Genomic DNA, 16,419 nt, shown 5'->3' with positions numbered 1-16,419 from the left:
AGGGTGCACACACCCGCCAGATGCCGCCAGAGCAATCTGCTCCTCCTGCCCGCAGGCGGCGCTGTGGGGGCCGAGTTCACGCGCTGGAAAGGCAACGTTCCCAGGATGCCCTGCGTATCTCCATGGCGACGGCTGCCGCGGGGCGGGGACTGCGGGGCGGGCTGCCGGGCGCAGGCCCTGCCGGCGGAGCGGCTCTTAGACCGCCGGGACCTCCCCAGCCGCACTACGCCGGCTCGCCCGGGGGAAGGGACAACACCCGCCCTGCCTCCCCACAGAAGCAGGACCGGCGGCCCAGCCCGGGGTCTTGGACTACGCGGACGCCGCAGGTGCCATCGGGTGTGAGCGGTCGAGGGGCGGCCCGCGGTCGCAGGTGACATCTGCGTCCTTGGTCCAGCGGGCCACCTGAGCTCGGGCTCTGGGGTCTGCAGGGGGCCGGGCAGGCACGCGCAGCCCTGGACTAAGCTCCAGGAAGCAGAGACGGATATTTTTCTCCGGTTCCCCACCCAGTGTGCGGCGGCAGTGGGCGCGCTCCGGACGCTTGTTGACTCAGCCCATGAATTAATAAATGAAAGAGTCCGCACTTAGCCACTGATTCTGCGGTCAGCCCCGGGCTTTCTGGCTGTTGCAGTTTCCCTGAAGCTCAGCTTGCATGTTGCTGAGTTGCAGAATGGGAGAAAGTAGAGCAGAGGAGGTTATGGCTGAGAAAAGGAAATAAGTCCCGCAGGGGGACAATTCTAAATTGCAGTCATAGGGACTGTCACTTTAACAGCAGTTGTTCAGAAAATGCTTATGATGGCCCCAACTCTTATTTTAAATTTTTTCAAAGACCCCCCCCCCCCCAGGGGTGACAGTAGCTCAGTTTCCTGATTCTTAGACTAATTTGAAACAGTGTTTCCCAAGAAATGTGATAATTTCTTACTGCCTTTTTTCACCAAGGCAAAACAAAAACAAAACAAGTTACAGAATTAGAAAAAAATTAGAATACATACACCAGATGAAAGAGTTGTATGCAAAGTATAGCACAACTCTTAAACCTCAGCAGAAAGGACACGCACAAAAAGAATATTTTAAAAATATGGGTGAAGGTCTGTACTGACTCCTCATCTGTGCAGATATGCAGATGGGAAGCCAGCTGGTAAGAAGTGTCCTCTGTCATTGTAAGCTGCATCATCAAGCAACAATGAGACACTACAACAAAACCATTTGAGGGGCTAAAACAAAAATAAGTAAACACACAAACCCCACCAAAACAGACACTACTGATTGCTGATGAGGCTGCAGAGCAACAACAACCATCTATTCATGGCTGGGGGTGTGAAGGAATGCAAAACGGCACCACCACTTGTAAGGTAGCTTCATCATTTAATCAAAGCTGAACCTAATACTGACCATCCAATCCTTCTATCACACTCCCAGAGATTTACCCAAATGAGTTGCAGACTTTTGTCCACGCAGAAAGCTGCACCCACATGTTTGTAGCTGCTATTCTCATAAAACTGCCACATTGGAAGCCACTAAGATGTTCTTCAAGAACTGGATGTGTGCATGGAACATCATACAACAGAACACCGATCAGTAGTAAAAAGAAATGAGCTACCATACCATGAAAAGACACAGAAAATGAAAGAAGTCCATGTGAAAGGCCACATACTGTGTGACTCCGACATGACACTGGAAAAGACAAGCCTATAGGGACAGTGAGAATGTCAGTGGTTGGCAGAGGTTGGGAGACAGAGGAGGAAAGAAAGAAAGAAAGAAAAGAAAGAAGAAAGAAAGAAAAGAAAGAAAAGAAAAAAGAAAGAAAGGAAAAGAAAGAAAGAAGAAAAGAAAAAAAAGGAAAGGAAAGGAAAGAAAAGAAAGAAAAGAAAAGAAAAAAGAAAAGAAAAGAAAAGAAAAGAAAGAAAAGAGGGATCCCTGGGTGGCGCAGTGGTTTGGTGCCTGCCTTTGGCCCAGGGCGCGATCCTGGAGACCCGGGATCGAATCCCACGTCGGGCTCCCGGTGCATGGAGCCTGCTTCTCTCTCTGCCTGTGTCTCTGCCTCTCTCTCTCTCCCTCTCTCTCTCTCTCTGTGACTATCATGAATAAATAAAAATTAAAAAGAAAAAAAAAGAAAAGGAAGAAAGAAAGAAAAAGATGAAAGAAAGAAGAAAGAAAAGAAGAAAGAAAAGAAGAAAGAAAGAAAGAAAGAAAGAAAGAAAGAAAGAAAGAAAGAAAGAAAGAAAACTGAACTGGACCCAAATGTATGAAGTGCATGAAGCCACATCTGTGAAGATGGCCTGTGTGTGGACCCAAGTAGTTTTCGAAATGACCAGAGAGGCCATTCTGTTCCCTGCCCTGCATGGCCAGCTGTCCCTGAACAGCTTAGCTGGCCCATCGGGTTCTGTGCTCCTCCTGGATTCCACCGAACAGCCCAATGTTGCTGGTCAGGGCACAAGGCACATAGGGCGCCAGGGCTGAGGCTTGCTTTAGAGGCTACACAGCAAGGCTTGGATCATAGTGGCCACGAGGTGCCTTCAAATGAGTAATATTCACTTCTAGTCAACCAGATAGCCTGTCATTCTCAAATGAGTATAGCAAAGGCCATTTATTTAGAGCTTGTCACAGTAAGATGAACAGTCCCCATTGCTGTGTTTCCCAAAGACTCAAAGATGGGCAGGGGATGGGGAGAGCTTTACAGAGGAGAGAAGGGGATGCTCGGAGGCCCTCGGGGAAGCCACAGGACTGAAGAAACTGGAATGTTACCAGAAGTGGAGGGTACCTCCTCAGTAGTTAGAGGAGCCTATTTGCCTTCTTTTTGTTGGTCCGAAATTGGAAGTCAGGACAAATTTTAGGAAGCTGTCAGCTACTAATCAAGACTTGATTGCTGGGTTGATTGGTACAGGGATAACGATCACTGTTTAGTTTCCTGGACTGTCACTCAAGACAGACTCCCTGCACATATGACTTAGAGATAACAGGCTGGTTTCCTGGCCTGGTGAGCTGAGAGACGGGGTGGGCCCTGGGCAGGCTGCAGCCGATTGTGGGGGTCAGAGGTCTATTTTTTTAAAGATTTTATTTATTTATTCAGAGAGAGAGAGAGAGAGAGGCAGAGACACAGGCAGAGGGAGAAGCAGCCTCCATGTAGGGAGCCTGATGTGGGACTCGATCTTAGGACTCCAGGATCACACCCTGGGCTGCAGGCGGCCCTAAACCGCTGCACCACCAGGGCTACCAGAGGTCTATTTTTTTTTCCAGAGTTCTATTTTTATATGTGGCCTCTCCATTGTCTATTTGTATAGTCTTATATCTCTGTATGACAGCATGTGGAGAGAGAGGAAGAGGAGAGAGAAAAAAAAGGGGAGGGGGAGGGATGGCAGGAGGCCCTCAGTGGCTGGCAGGCCCTCCCAGCCTTCTATGGGGACAGTGACCCGCATTCAAGGTCTCCAGCCCAGGACCCCAGGAAAAGTAGACGTGTTCTGAGTGCACGGACTTCATAACTGAATACAATAAAGGTCATTTCAGAAAACAACAGAAAAACTGTCCAACATTTTGTCTTTCCAGACAAATCTTTATCTTGTACACGTGAAACAATTCAACTTTAGAGTCTGTCCTCCGTCTCCGGGAGCATTTGGAGCCAGCAAGACACATGTCCCATCTCCGATGTGAGCAGAGGCCCTGGGCTGTCACACATGGAAGCATTTGAACCCCAAATATAGTGGCTGTCAGTGTGTATACATGGGGCGGCTGCCGGGGCCCTGGTGCACACAGTTTCTCATGGAATAATGCATGTTGCCTCAGGTCCGAAGTTCATCCACATTAATTTGTTGTTGCACGTTTGGGGGAAAAAACTCTGTAAATAATCAAATCTCTTGCAAAATGCCTCTGTATATTCAAGAGTCAGTTGTAAAATGTTTCTGTTTTGTGCTAAAAATATATGATTAAAGGCACTTCTACCATAAATGGACTTACGGTGGTGACATTTATACTATATCTAGATATTTTCTTTTTTTAAAGATTTTATTTATTTATTAGACAGAGAGAGAGAGAGATACAGAGACAGAGAGAGGCAGAGGGAGAAGCAGGCTCCATGCAGGAAGCCTGATGTGGGACTCAATCCCGGGTCTCCAGGATCACGCCCTGGACTGAAGTCGGCGCTAAACCGCTGAGCCACCTGGGCTGCCCCTATATCTAGATATTTTCTATAAAAAGTCTTTTGATCATGAAAATGAGCTTTATGCTATTCGTTGGTATATTTACTACCTAATGACCAACATCAACAATAGTTTTCTTTTTAATACTATTTTAAAATAAAAGGAAAAAATATCCTTGGCAGGGGGTGGGAAATAATTTCGAATCTGCATATGAATTACAAATTAGAGATAATTAAAAATGTTTTTGTGGCTGTATTTTGGGGACAGTGCTTGCCACTGGATGTCCAACTTGCGCCCGGATGCACGCAGGCCTCTGCTGGCTTTCCCAGGAATGAGAACTGACTTCCTGCCACCAGCCACACTCTCTGTCCAGAATCCTCCAAGACATTTTCCTCGCTCTTTCTGTGGCCCTTGAGAAGACTGACCCATGCCTCCATGTTGAGTACAGCCCAACACTGTTTCTGGGATTCCTTTCCAACCTGTGACCTCTCAGAAGCACTGGGTTTATATTTCTGGATTGTCTATAGCTGAATGGGTTTTCAAGACAAGTCTGTAGGGTTTCACAGGCCAGAAGATGGGTCCTGGCGCCCATGGTGGGTGCTGTGAGCCAAGTCGGGGTCCAGAGAGTAGAGGGTCTGGAGGCTGCACCCCCGAATGGTTTCAATTCAACAAATGAAGTGCCAGGTATGATAGAACATCATTCTCTTAGCGGAGGGCTCAGAAATATGGGGAGATACAGCCCGAGGACTTCCAGGCCAGCCCGGGGAGCAGAGGGTGTGAGACTGTCAGAGGGCTGCATGCACAATGGGTGGTGGAAGGTCCAGGGACAGATAATGGACATGTAGGAAGAGGTTGGCCTTCATGGAAGGCAGGTGCAGGAAGTGGAACTTCCATGGGTGGGATGGATGATTGGGTTGAAAGATTGGCTTCAGAACCATCCAGCTAACCATAGTAGAACCTAAAGATGCTGGATGAAAATCGGTTGGTCCCACTCATATTGCATTGGATGACTCTTTGGGGAAACATGACCTTCTCTGTTAACTATGTGTTTTGATGAATTCTTTCCTTTATTGCATGTTTGTCTGCAGAACACTCACCCTGAGTCAGATCCTGCTCCAGGCCTTAGGGGCACATAAGTGGATAAAACAAGACTTACCTGCTTTCTCAAGATGTGGATTCCAAGAGGGAAGTAGATATGTAAATAAAAGGTAATATAAAAATATCTTTGAGGGAGACCTGGGTGGCTCAGTGGTTGAGCATCCCAGGTCATGACCCCGGGGTCCCGGGATCGAGTCCCACATCGGGCTCCCTGCATGGAGCCTGCTTCTCCCTCTGCCTGTGTCTCTGCCTCTCTCTCTCTCTCTGTGTCTCTCATGAATAAATATTTAAAAAATATACCTTTGGACTTGTCTCCATCTTCACCTGGTGGAGATAGGAATTAAGAGAAATGCATTAACATCGGTCATGTGCTTGTTACATGCCCAGGACCCTGACTGTACACACCTTTGTGCAATTTACAGCTGGTGGAAATGGCAGATGCTGCTGTTCTGACTTGCTGTAGAGAAACCACACGAAGTGCAGCTCAGGCAAGGGTGTTAATCTAGAAACTGCTCATGAGGGTGACTGGAGATGGGACCAACATGAGAAGATGTGGGAACAGGAGAGGCACCACTTACCACGGGTGGACCCAGGAATCTTAGTAACAAAGTGTTTGCAAAAAACACTATGGAGAAAATTTACAGAATGTCTCTGGAGAATTTATAGGGTAAGTCGACCCTCCACCGTGGGGAGAGTCAAGGTCACAAACGTGTCACTGAGTCCTACATCGGTGTAGGATTCTAAACATTTCCAAATGAGTAGTGGGGATTAGAATGCATGCCTCTGGGATCGCGCTCAGAACAGAAACACTCAGAGAAGGAATGAGAAGTTTATGACAAAGATAAAGGAGAAGATGGACTGATGTACGTCAAGAGTCTTTCAAGGCTCTAATGAGATTAATCTGGAGGTTGACACATGCATCAACAAAACAGAGAAGCAAGGCCAAGATTGTGTGGATGTGTAAATATATATAATAAATATAGAAATAGATGTATTAATATGTTCATTTATGCCAAACTTCTCATAGAATGTTTAGAAATACACTTCACGATCTCTTGAAAAAGAAGGGCTGACTTGGACAACAATATGACAGACACACCTCAGAGAGAAAGAGAAGGAAAAATCAGTCCAGACCAAATCTAAAACTTCTCTTTGAGGAACACGCTGTAAAGAAAGCTGAGAGAGCCGTGGCAGGTTGCCGTTTGGGAAAAGACATCTGTGTCATACATGACGGAGGGATCAGTATCCAAAATACTGAAAGAACTTGAGGAAATTAATTGGAAAACAAGCAGCCCCATAGATAAATTGTCAAAGTGTGAACAAGAGTTTCACATGCCAGAAATCCTGAAGGAGTAACAGGAAGAGTCCCAGCCTCGCTGTGAGCAGCGGTGTGGGAGCGCGGCGGCCCCGAGAGTGTCCCCTTGTCATCAGACAGGCAGGAGGACAGCGAGGTGCTAATTCTGGGGCAGCTGAGTCCAGGGGCGGGTATGCCGCCGGCTCCAGGGCTGCACACGGTACAGCGGGGAGAAGCAGTGAGGAAATGGCCAGCAAGTTCGGAAGGGCACAGTCCCTCCACCGGGCACGTCCACCTGCAAAGTCACCCCCAGTGAGTCCAGCTGGTGGCAGTACCGACGCTGGGTGACGTCTCTGCGAGGGGAACCTTGGGAGCAATCCCAGCGCCCAACGCTGGAGAACAGGTCTGTGTGTGACCTTAGGAAGCAGTGTGCTTGTGCATCATGTGGCGTTTGTCTCCTTGTGACCGGGCCATGTCACTCATGGAAGGCACAGCTCCCGGCGACTGCACGTGGGGTGGGGGAAGGACCCAGTGTGCCGGAGTGGATGAGACTCCTCCGGGGCGAGGGCTCTGTCCACCGTGCGGCTGCCTGCCTGATGGTTTTGTGTTGGGGTTAACAGGTGATGGGCGGGTTAGGGATGCTCAGGGGAAGGTGATGAAGTCAGGTCCCAAGGGCTGCTCTTCAGAGACCCACGTGTCTCCTGGAGACTTCCAGCAGGCACTTGACTCTGTGGGTCTGGAGCTCAGCAGAAAGGCCGGACACACAGGTCAAGTGTGGGAATCTGTAGCTCGTGAGAGTGTACAGGTGGTCATTGGAGGTTCTGGATTGAAACGGTTGCAAGGTATATCAGCTTTCACGTCTGCGTCCTGGGGAGAGACCGTGCCGTCTTGATGGGTCTCCCAGCTTTGCCTTTTGGGCCCAGTTCCTAAGGCTTGATCCCTTTCCATCCTGGCTCCCTGCTCTCCGCCTCTGCAGGTGGCGGCCACGTAAAGGCCAAGCGTCCCGCTGTGCCCACACTGTGCAAAATGTGAACATGAGGGCTTTGAAGAGCAGTCACAGAAATGCCCGCTCAGCGGCCGCTCCAGCCTCCCCACACCCCACAGACTCAGCTCCAGAGGAGTGAGTTTGGGGACTTGAGTAATTAATTGAATGGAAAAGAACCCAAACTGGTTAGGGATGAATTTGAAGTTAGCTTCTAAGTTGTGGCCAGTTACTGGGCACGGGACGGGGGGTGCTGAGGGGGTGGTGGAAGAAATATCTTAAGCATGAAGTTTTATACAAAAAAAAAAAAATCCATACAAAGTCAAGTTTAACTTCTGAAAATGAAGGAAAAGGCAAGGGGTATGAGTGTGTCCCCTGCATGCTGAAGTCACCATGACACCTTGCAACTTTGAGGAAGAGCAATGTTTCATTATGGGTGAAAAGAAGCCACTTCAAACACCCCCTGGTTGAGCGCTGAGCCCAGAAGACTCGGCCGATGTAGCCCTGGGGGCTTACCTCCTGCAGAGTAAGGGCTTCCCTGGCGGAGGGTCTTGGGACAGGTGGGGCGGGGAGTCAGGAGGACTGGCTCTCAGGCTCAGCTCCACCCCACCTGGACAGGTGCTGTGCCCTTGGTTTGGTGTTTTCCGTGAGATTCACAGGCTGGGAGCGCGAGATGTCTGCATGTCAAGAACTGGATCTCGCTGAGCACCTGCAAAGCCGATGTGCGTCCTGTGGGGACGGACACTCAGCTCTGCCGTGGGCTGGGCACCGTCGTGCTGTTTCTGTTTCTTTCTATCCCTTCGCTGTCTGTGTGTTTGGGGACTAAGCACCACATGCAGAGCGGGTAGTGGCCCAGATGCTCTCCGGGGTAATCGGAGCTTCCAGAGGGTGGCCCTCAGATGGCTGCCAACCATCGGATCCCAGATGTCTGCCTGGCCTGAGGTCACTGACTGAAACAGCCCCGGGGCTGGACTGCTGCCTTCCCGGCACCCCAGCAGCCCAGGACAAGGAGGTTGTCACTGAGGCTAACTGTCCTAAATTAAGTGCTTGTGAGCTGTTCAAGTTGTATTCCATGAAAACAGGGTCATGAAATTAGGGCTTCCTCAGGGAAAGCCACATGAGCACAGACCGACTAACCGTGGGTGTGGAGCACACCAGGCCGCCACGTGTCTGCTGTCCAGCTCCCCGAGTCCTTGGGTAAGGGACACATGACCTGTGAGTCCACACATGTGGATTTTCATGACAAGACCCGGGGGGAGGACGCTTTGGGGACTGGCGAACGACGCAGTTGTGTTGGTAGGGCAGGGCAAATATATACAGTCTGTATTCCTTATTTGTAATATGTATTTTTATTTATTAATGCTTAAGTGCTGTTTGGTAAGTTTTCTTAATAAAATTATTCCTGATTTTACTTTAAAAAAAAAAAGATTTTATTTATTTATTTGAAAGGGAGAGAGAGAGAGCATGAGCAGGGGTGGGGGGTCAGAGGGAGAAGCAGACCCCTCGCTGACTGGGGAGCCCGACATGGGGCTTGATCCCAGGACCCTGTGATCATGACCTGAGTCGAAGGCCAAGGTTTCACGGACTGAGCCCCCCCAGACGCCCCTCACTTTGTATTTTAACAGTGGGAACATCCGGAGACCTAACATGTGATCCTCATTCTTACTGACATTAAAATAGAAATGAAGAGTCACCTTTGGGGCAGGTGCCCAGTGCCAGGCCCGGCGCTCACGGCTTGTCCCTGCCGTCACCGGCCCCACACGACCGTGCGGTGAAGTGAGTGCCTTGGGCCAGGTGTGCAAACAAGCACACAGGACAGCAGGTCAGAGGGGAGTTTCCAATGAACAGCACCTCACATTTGCGTAGGAGCACCCCGGGCTGTGTTAGCACGACTCAGAAACAGAGGTGCCTCAGGCCCCGGCCACCCGTCCTCCACCTCTGACGTCGGAAACTGCGCCCGTGAGCTTCATCTCATCTTCCTGCGTGTTGTCTACGAGCTCACTATCTCTCACACTCCAAGTTCATTCCACATGTCCTTTCTTCTTCCCTAAGCTATGAAATAATATTTTTTCCAATAGCCTTTGATGATTACATCAAAAACAATAGATGTTCTGAAAATAAGAAATTCCGTGCAAGGGTGGGTCAGCCTTGGCCCCAGGGTTTGTGGGCTGCAAATATTCATGCTGGGAGGGAGGTAGGGTCAGTGCAACCCCGAGGGGAGACCTGGACGCCAGTTTCCTGGAGTCTCGTGATGGGAGTTTTGAACCCTTTTGTAAAAATGTGTACTGGCAAGTTGTTTAACTAGATAGACTTCTCAAGCTTGATGTCTTCTTTCTTTTCAGCTATTTGCCTCCCATGGCCCAGTGTAGACCAGACACTTCTGAGAATTTTGCTTTGGGGGGAATGAGGTGGCATTGACAGAGGTGTTTTACTGGAGTGTTTTGTACGGCTTTGTGGCTGTGCCCCAAATCACCTCCCAACTCCCCAGCGAGATTGTGGAGAGGGGCCTTTGGGAGATGATGACGTCTAAGTGAGTCATACAGTGGGACCCCATCCACTAGGCCTGGTGTCCCCATAGGAAGCATCACCAGCAAGCTTTCCCTTCCTCTCTCACTCTCCCCACCGAGGAGGACGGTGTTGGGTCGGGGGAGCACTTACCAGGAACCAGACTGTCAGCATCTCCATCTGGACTTCACCAACCACCAGCAGGCTCCTGGCGCATCAGCCCGGGACCTGGCGGTGCGCCTTGGGGAGCCGGGCAGGCTCACATCTGCTGTCTTGTCCGCTGGCATCGCACAAGCCCTGTGAGAGTAGGTTCTCGACATTTTATCCTACTCATGACTCTATCTGCATCTGACAGTCTCATCCTTAGGCTGAGTCTCTGTGTGAAGACCACACAGATCTACTTCTTTACTCAGTTTTTTTTATCTGTGTCTTCTTGTCTCTGAGAGATGTCTGTTGGGCTCCACTCACTGTTAGGCACTGTGCTTCCTTGTGGCTTTAGCTACAAAGGGAATAAGGTCTGTCATTTGTGAAACACTACAAGGGCCACAGTCTGAGTTCTGTGTTCCACACATGGAGTTAATTAATCCTTCCCAATAACCAAGAAAGATCTCGGTATCGCAATTCCTTTTTATTGGTGATAAAACTGAGGTCTACTGACTCAAAAATAGCATTTATTGGAGCCAGGATGAGAACCCGATGTGAATGACTCCACGTTCTCCTATGGAAGAGACCAGCATCCAGATGTAAAGCAATGCCTCCCACAGAGGAGGGGACAGAGCGTGGACAGAGGAGAGGTTTCTGTAATTCCCTTTTATCTTCCTGCCAAGAGCCACCCTGACTAGCCCAAGAGGGCAGGACAGAGAGAGGGGAGCTTCGTGTCATCCTCCGGGGCCCCCATGCTCCCTGCGTGAGTCCTCCAGGGGTGGACACGGGAAGGCCCCGCAGGGCCAGCGCCACCATGCCCAGCTCCACCTCACATGCCCTTCTCAGGCTGCCTCCTCTGTCCATCTCCCAGGTTCTCTCCGTCCACTCAGATGTCCCTGCTGATCTTGGTTGCCCATCTCATCTGCAGTGTGAATCCATCCCCTTCCTTCCATGGCCCTACGGTGACCCACTGCCTGGCCCCCACATGCTTTCCAAATACACTTGGAGCATTTGGAAGGCGTGGAGCAGTGGGCAGGGGCTGCAGCAGGGGCCTGTCTGTGCCTGTGAACACCTCCACACCCACCACTCCTGCACTTTCCTGGCCCCTGACATCTAGTCAGCCCTCCCATGCCTGCCTGTTCTGGTCAGTCTGTGGCTCACTGGGGACCCTCTGATTTCCTCTTCCACTGGACAGGCCTCATCTCCATGGGACAGCCTCTGAGACCACCCTTGATGAGAGGAAAAGTGAATAATCTCAGTGATGTCGTACTTTGCATTGAAAGAACGTCAAATGCCAGATAAGTCTCTTAAAGTAACTCTTTGTATGACCTGTGCCTCATCCACACGCTGTCCTTTCCATTCTTGTACTGCCTTGTTGCATTAAATCTTCCCACATAGCACGCAATTGAAATTAAAATAATACCCATTTCTCAGATGAAGAGACTTAGGCATAAAGGAAATGCATTATTTTTTGTTTGTCTTATTTTTCCTTGTTTGTTTTGTTTCTTAAATTCCACACATGAGCAAAATTGTATGGTATTTGTCTTTCTCTGACTTGTTTCACTTAGCATAATACCCTCTAGATGCATCCATGTCATTGCAAACGGCAGGACTTCACTTTTTTTTATGACTGAGGAATATTCCACTGTATGTATAGACCACATCTTCTTTATCCATTCATCAGTCCGTGGACACCTGGGCTGCTTCCATAACTGGTGGCATGGCCCAGGTCCTGCCTTCACTCTGCATCCTTCCTCCCCTGTCCCGTATTTGGCTAAAATGAGGCTGGTAGCACTCTGTGCGCCTTCTGTTACCTCCTCCACTGCAGAGGGCACTGTCTTCTGTCCTGGTGGCTTCCATGACATCGCAAGTGTGGCTCACACAGCTTTCTCCCAACCAAGGCTCTGTGCTCCTCGATGGCACCAATGTCCCTCACTCCTCATTATCCCCAGGGCCTCAGACAGGGCCAGGCCCTGCAGTGACTCAGATGTTGCTAGCCACAGCCTCCCCTCCGCTCCCCCCATCTCCCCACCCAGGGACAAGCAGCCTGCCAGGTTTGCACCTGCTGAGTGCCGCCCGCTCTCCAAAACAGCGCCACCACAGCCGTGGGTGAGACAAAGCCCAGTTTATTTATTTTTTATCATGGAAAGGGAAACTCACCTCAACTGAGTAATTTTCTTTAAAGAGCTTATTTATTTATTTTGAGAGACACACAGAGAGAGGTAAAGACACAGGCAGGGGGAGAAGCAGGCTCCCTGCGGGGAGCCCGATGTGGGACTCGATCCCGGGACCGGGACCACGCCCAGAGCCAAAGGCAGACGCTCAACCACCGAGCCACCAGGCGTCCTTCCTCAACTGAGTCTTGAAGACACCTCAGAGGGGAAAAGTGAAGTCAGGATGTTTATTGAGATTTTGTGGTCTGGGCTGAGATGGGTCTTTCATGTTCGGGTTCGTTCAGATTTGGTCAATGACCACAGGATAATGGTTGAGGAGAGGCGGGCACAGCAGAAAGGGTCTAAGAGTCTTGGATAGAAACTCTCAGCCAACGCTTGTATTGAAGAGAGATCCTTCTGGAAGCTCCTGGAGTGGACAATCAAGTTATTCACACGTGAATCTTCTGCAGTAGGAGTTTTTTTTAAATTTTTTTATTCATTTATGATAGTCACAGAGAGAGAGAGAGAGAGAGAGAGGTAGAGACATAGGCAGAGGGAGAAGCAGGCTCCATGCACCAGGAGCCCGACTTGGGATTCGATCCCGGGTCTCCAGGATCGCACCCTGGGCCAAAGGCAGGCGCTAAACCGCTGCGCCACCCAGGGATCCCTGCAATAGGAGTTTTATCGAATAATGACGTTGTGCTGCTGAAGATGCCAGTGGTCCCCACCAGTCATGTTCTTATGGAGAGGATGCCACGTGGAGTTCTTGGTTCCAGCCCTCACGCTGAAAGTGTATCACAGAGGCACACTGCAAAGTGTCTTCCAGGGGTTCACATCGCTCATCTGATTGAAGAAATTATCAGGAAGTTATTAACATTTCCAGTAGGAATGGCCACATGGCCAACCTGTGACCACAATTTCTCTCATATTCAGTTCAGAAATGAAGGGGATAGGGCCAGCACAGGAAGAAGTAAGGTAAAAAGATCGTTGTGTTTTCCCTTACAATGGAATCCTTCCATATGGTAAACCCGGCCAGGTTGTTCCCATAAGTAAAAACCATGCCACACAGCTCACAACCATCACTGTCATGATAAGGGTAAAATCCAGGCTCTAGCAGGCACTGGTGCTCCTTCAGGCTTGGCTTTGCTGAGTGGGCCATGTGTCCTCCCCCATCCTCCCCAAAGGGAATATGTGCCTCTGTGCCTGTGGGCTGTAGGATGCAATGGGTCCCCTCTGCATTCCTGTCTCCTGTCCCTCCTGCAGGTGTCCATTTCAGCTGGATCCTTGCCATCTCTGTGGAGAGCAGCTCCCTCCCTCCCACTGCCATGCACTCCATATTTGTGCCTATCATCATCATCATCGTGACACGGTCACAGTGAGACAGCTGGGTATCTTCCCAGCCATGCCAGGGTGAGCTCACTCACTCAGGAGCCCTGGGTCAAAAGGAAATGATATCTGTTCTGGATCTCAAAGGATAAGCAGGAGTTGGCCATGACAATGAAAGGGTGGTGGATGAAATTTGAGGTAGATCCCTCTGTGTGTGCAGAGGAACGAGCATGGGCCCTTTGGGAAATGTGGGTTCCTTCTAGGGCCTTGAGTATGTGAGAAGAGTCCCTGATTTTGTAGGGCCCTGTAGTGACATGCTGAGACCTTAAGGCTTCTCATGTGAGAAGACAGAACTGCCACGAGTACACAGAAGGACAGCTCTGGGAGAGGATTTTGCTGGGCTAAGCATCATGAAGTGGCTTGTTCCACACCATTACCAGCAATACCCTGACTCAGGCTGGTGCAAGTCTGAGGGATGAAATCACAGTGGATCACAGGGTCACTCCCAGAATTTCTTGCCCCATAATCTTACAGTTGATCTTCACAATAATAACGCTAACTTCTGTCCCTGGGTCGCTCGCTCTGTGTGTCAGGTATCGTGTCAGACACCAATGTTACAAGGTGAGAAGTTCTGGGTCCCTGGCTGTGGTGTCTAACGTCGTTCACGGTCATGAAAGTAGCCCCCGGGGGACACACACAGAGGTCCTTCAACCCTGTGTGGAGGCCCCAGTCCATGTGCCCAGCTGCATCCTGAGGCCCAAGGGGCAAGGAAGTGTATGTAGAGGAAAGAGAGCTTTCCTGAAACGTGTAAAAGAGCACAGGCTGTTGTGTTAAGAAGTCCAGGCGTGCCTCTGTGGATCGGTATTTTTCGGTTGCTCTTGTTAACCCTCGCGGAGTCAAGAGGAGAGGTTAGTGGGCCAGGACAAGACTCAAAATAAAAGAGGCTGCGAGGGAATACAACACAGTGGAAGGGAAGAAGTCAAAGGGCTGCGCAAGGAGTAAGCTTGCAAGCATCGCTTTGTGAATGTCGTGTTTCGGTTTGCACGTCTGCGTGTTTCAGCGTCCACACCTACACGCCCCACGTCTGCCTGTCTGCACATGTTTGGCCTGGAGGTGGCAGGAAGAGCTGAGACAGGACTTGCATTTTCGGAAGATCACTTTCCAGGCTCTGTAGGCGTGGCAGAGATTTTGAAGATCATGTGATGTATTCTTGGTTTGAAGACAGATGTACGATCTAGAGGAAACCTTCCTGTAACCCAACTGGAGAGGGGCTCTTTCTTAGCAGTTGGCGGAGAGCAGTGAGTCCTACCTTGGACATGGCGGAGAGCAACATGATTCCTACCTTGATGCCTCCCTTAGGTCACAAAGGTGCTGCTATGAGCCACAGTACCATAACTTAATGTGGTAAAAGTCTGTTAAAAACACTGATTTCCATTTGGGATGGTCATGAAGTGTCGGTTTTAGAGTAGTTTTCCCAAATGATGACTCTGCTGGGTCTGCCCTGCCCTGTGCTGTCTGCCCCATGCAATTCTTTCTGCGAGACAGACACATTTAGTGGTCAAGGAGGGGAAACAGAGTCATCACTGCTTTCAAAGATATAAGATTCCCTCTCATGGTTAATTCCCATTATCCAGGAGCCCATTTGCCACTCTTAAAATTTTAGCATGCGTTGGAGTTACAGGAAAGTTTCAGTCTGGACCAGAAGAACTGTGACTCTCAGGGTCCAGAAGACGGGACGCTCACTGAGTCATTCAGGAGACAATCCATGAATGCCTCAAGGCACGAGGAGCTACTCGTGTGAAGAGATACAACAACAAAAAAAGAGAGGGCAGAAAACACAGTTTTTCTCAGAGGGGGTAAAGGCTCTAGGAAAGATACAGAAAAGCAGGTTCTAACAGCTGGAGAGAGCCAGATCTGGGGTGGGGTGGCCGCTCCAGGTAGTGAGGTCAGAGCTGTTCTTATTTTTAAGTGGACGTTGAAGCAGACGTCTGGGAGAGGGAGGGAAGCTTTCTGAGACCAAAATGATTCCAAAGGGATGCAAGTAGGAAGACCCTCTTTGCGGAGGTGGCACAGGCAGGGGTCTCTAGGGAGATGAAGTTGCAGGGGAGACTCAGGTGTCGTAGGGCCCCCTGGGAAGGCCAGGCCTCTGGGGTCCAGTGCCGAGAACGTGGCATGAGTAGGAGACTCTGCTTTTCCTTCTACCTCTGAAATCCTGGCAGGCTGTACTCTCATTCAGGCATCATATAACATCAATGTGGAAAATCTGAATGCACCAGTTCCTTGGGGACTATCCAGGTCTCCAGTTCCAGTACCGGGTGTGAAAAAATAAAGCCTTCTGTAATGCCCATGTCACGCAGGCCGAGTCTCACATGGATTCACGAGGGCAGATTCGACATTTTATCCTTAAAACCACAATAATCCTGTACAGTCCTATTCACTTTTTCCATGGAAACCATACAAAGTTCTGCACAAATACCCTTTATCCGAATCAACGGGCTCCATAACAGTTACCTCTGCTTCAGGAATCAAGGCAGATCAAGCAGTATTTACAAGAAAAAGATAAAGAGGGTGTGGTTTGCTGGTTTAAGTGAAACCTTCCTGCAACTGTTTACTTGCTCACGAGGTCTGTGGGTTAACGATGTTGTTCATAAGTTTTGGGGAACTATTCCTTTAAAATGATATGTACTTGGGGACGGTGGGATTCCAGGAAGCCATGGAGGCACCACTAAATCGCCTTGACCTTAACCCAACCCGGAGAGTTCAAAACAAAGCCTAGTACAGATCAGA

This window comes from Vulpes vulpes, chromosome 7 (genome assembly GCF_048418805.1).
Source record: "Vulpes vulpes isolate BD-2025 chromosome 7, VulVul3, whole genome shotgun sequence".
NCBI classification, from domain to species: domain Eukaryota; kingdom Metazoa; phylum Chordata; class Mammalia; order Carnivora; family Canidae; genus Vulpes; species Vulpes vulpes.
Note: the sequence above shows the minus strand (reverse complement) of the source record.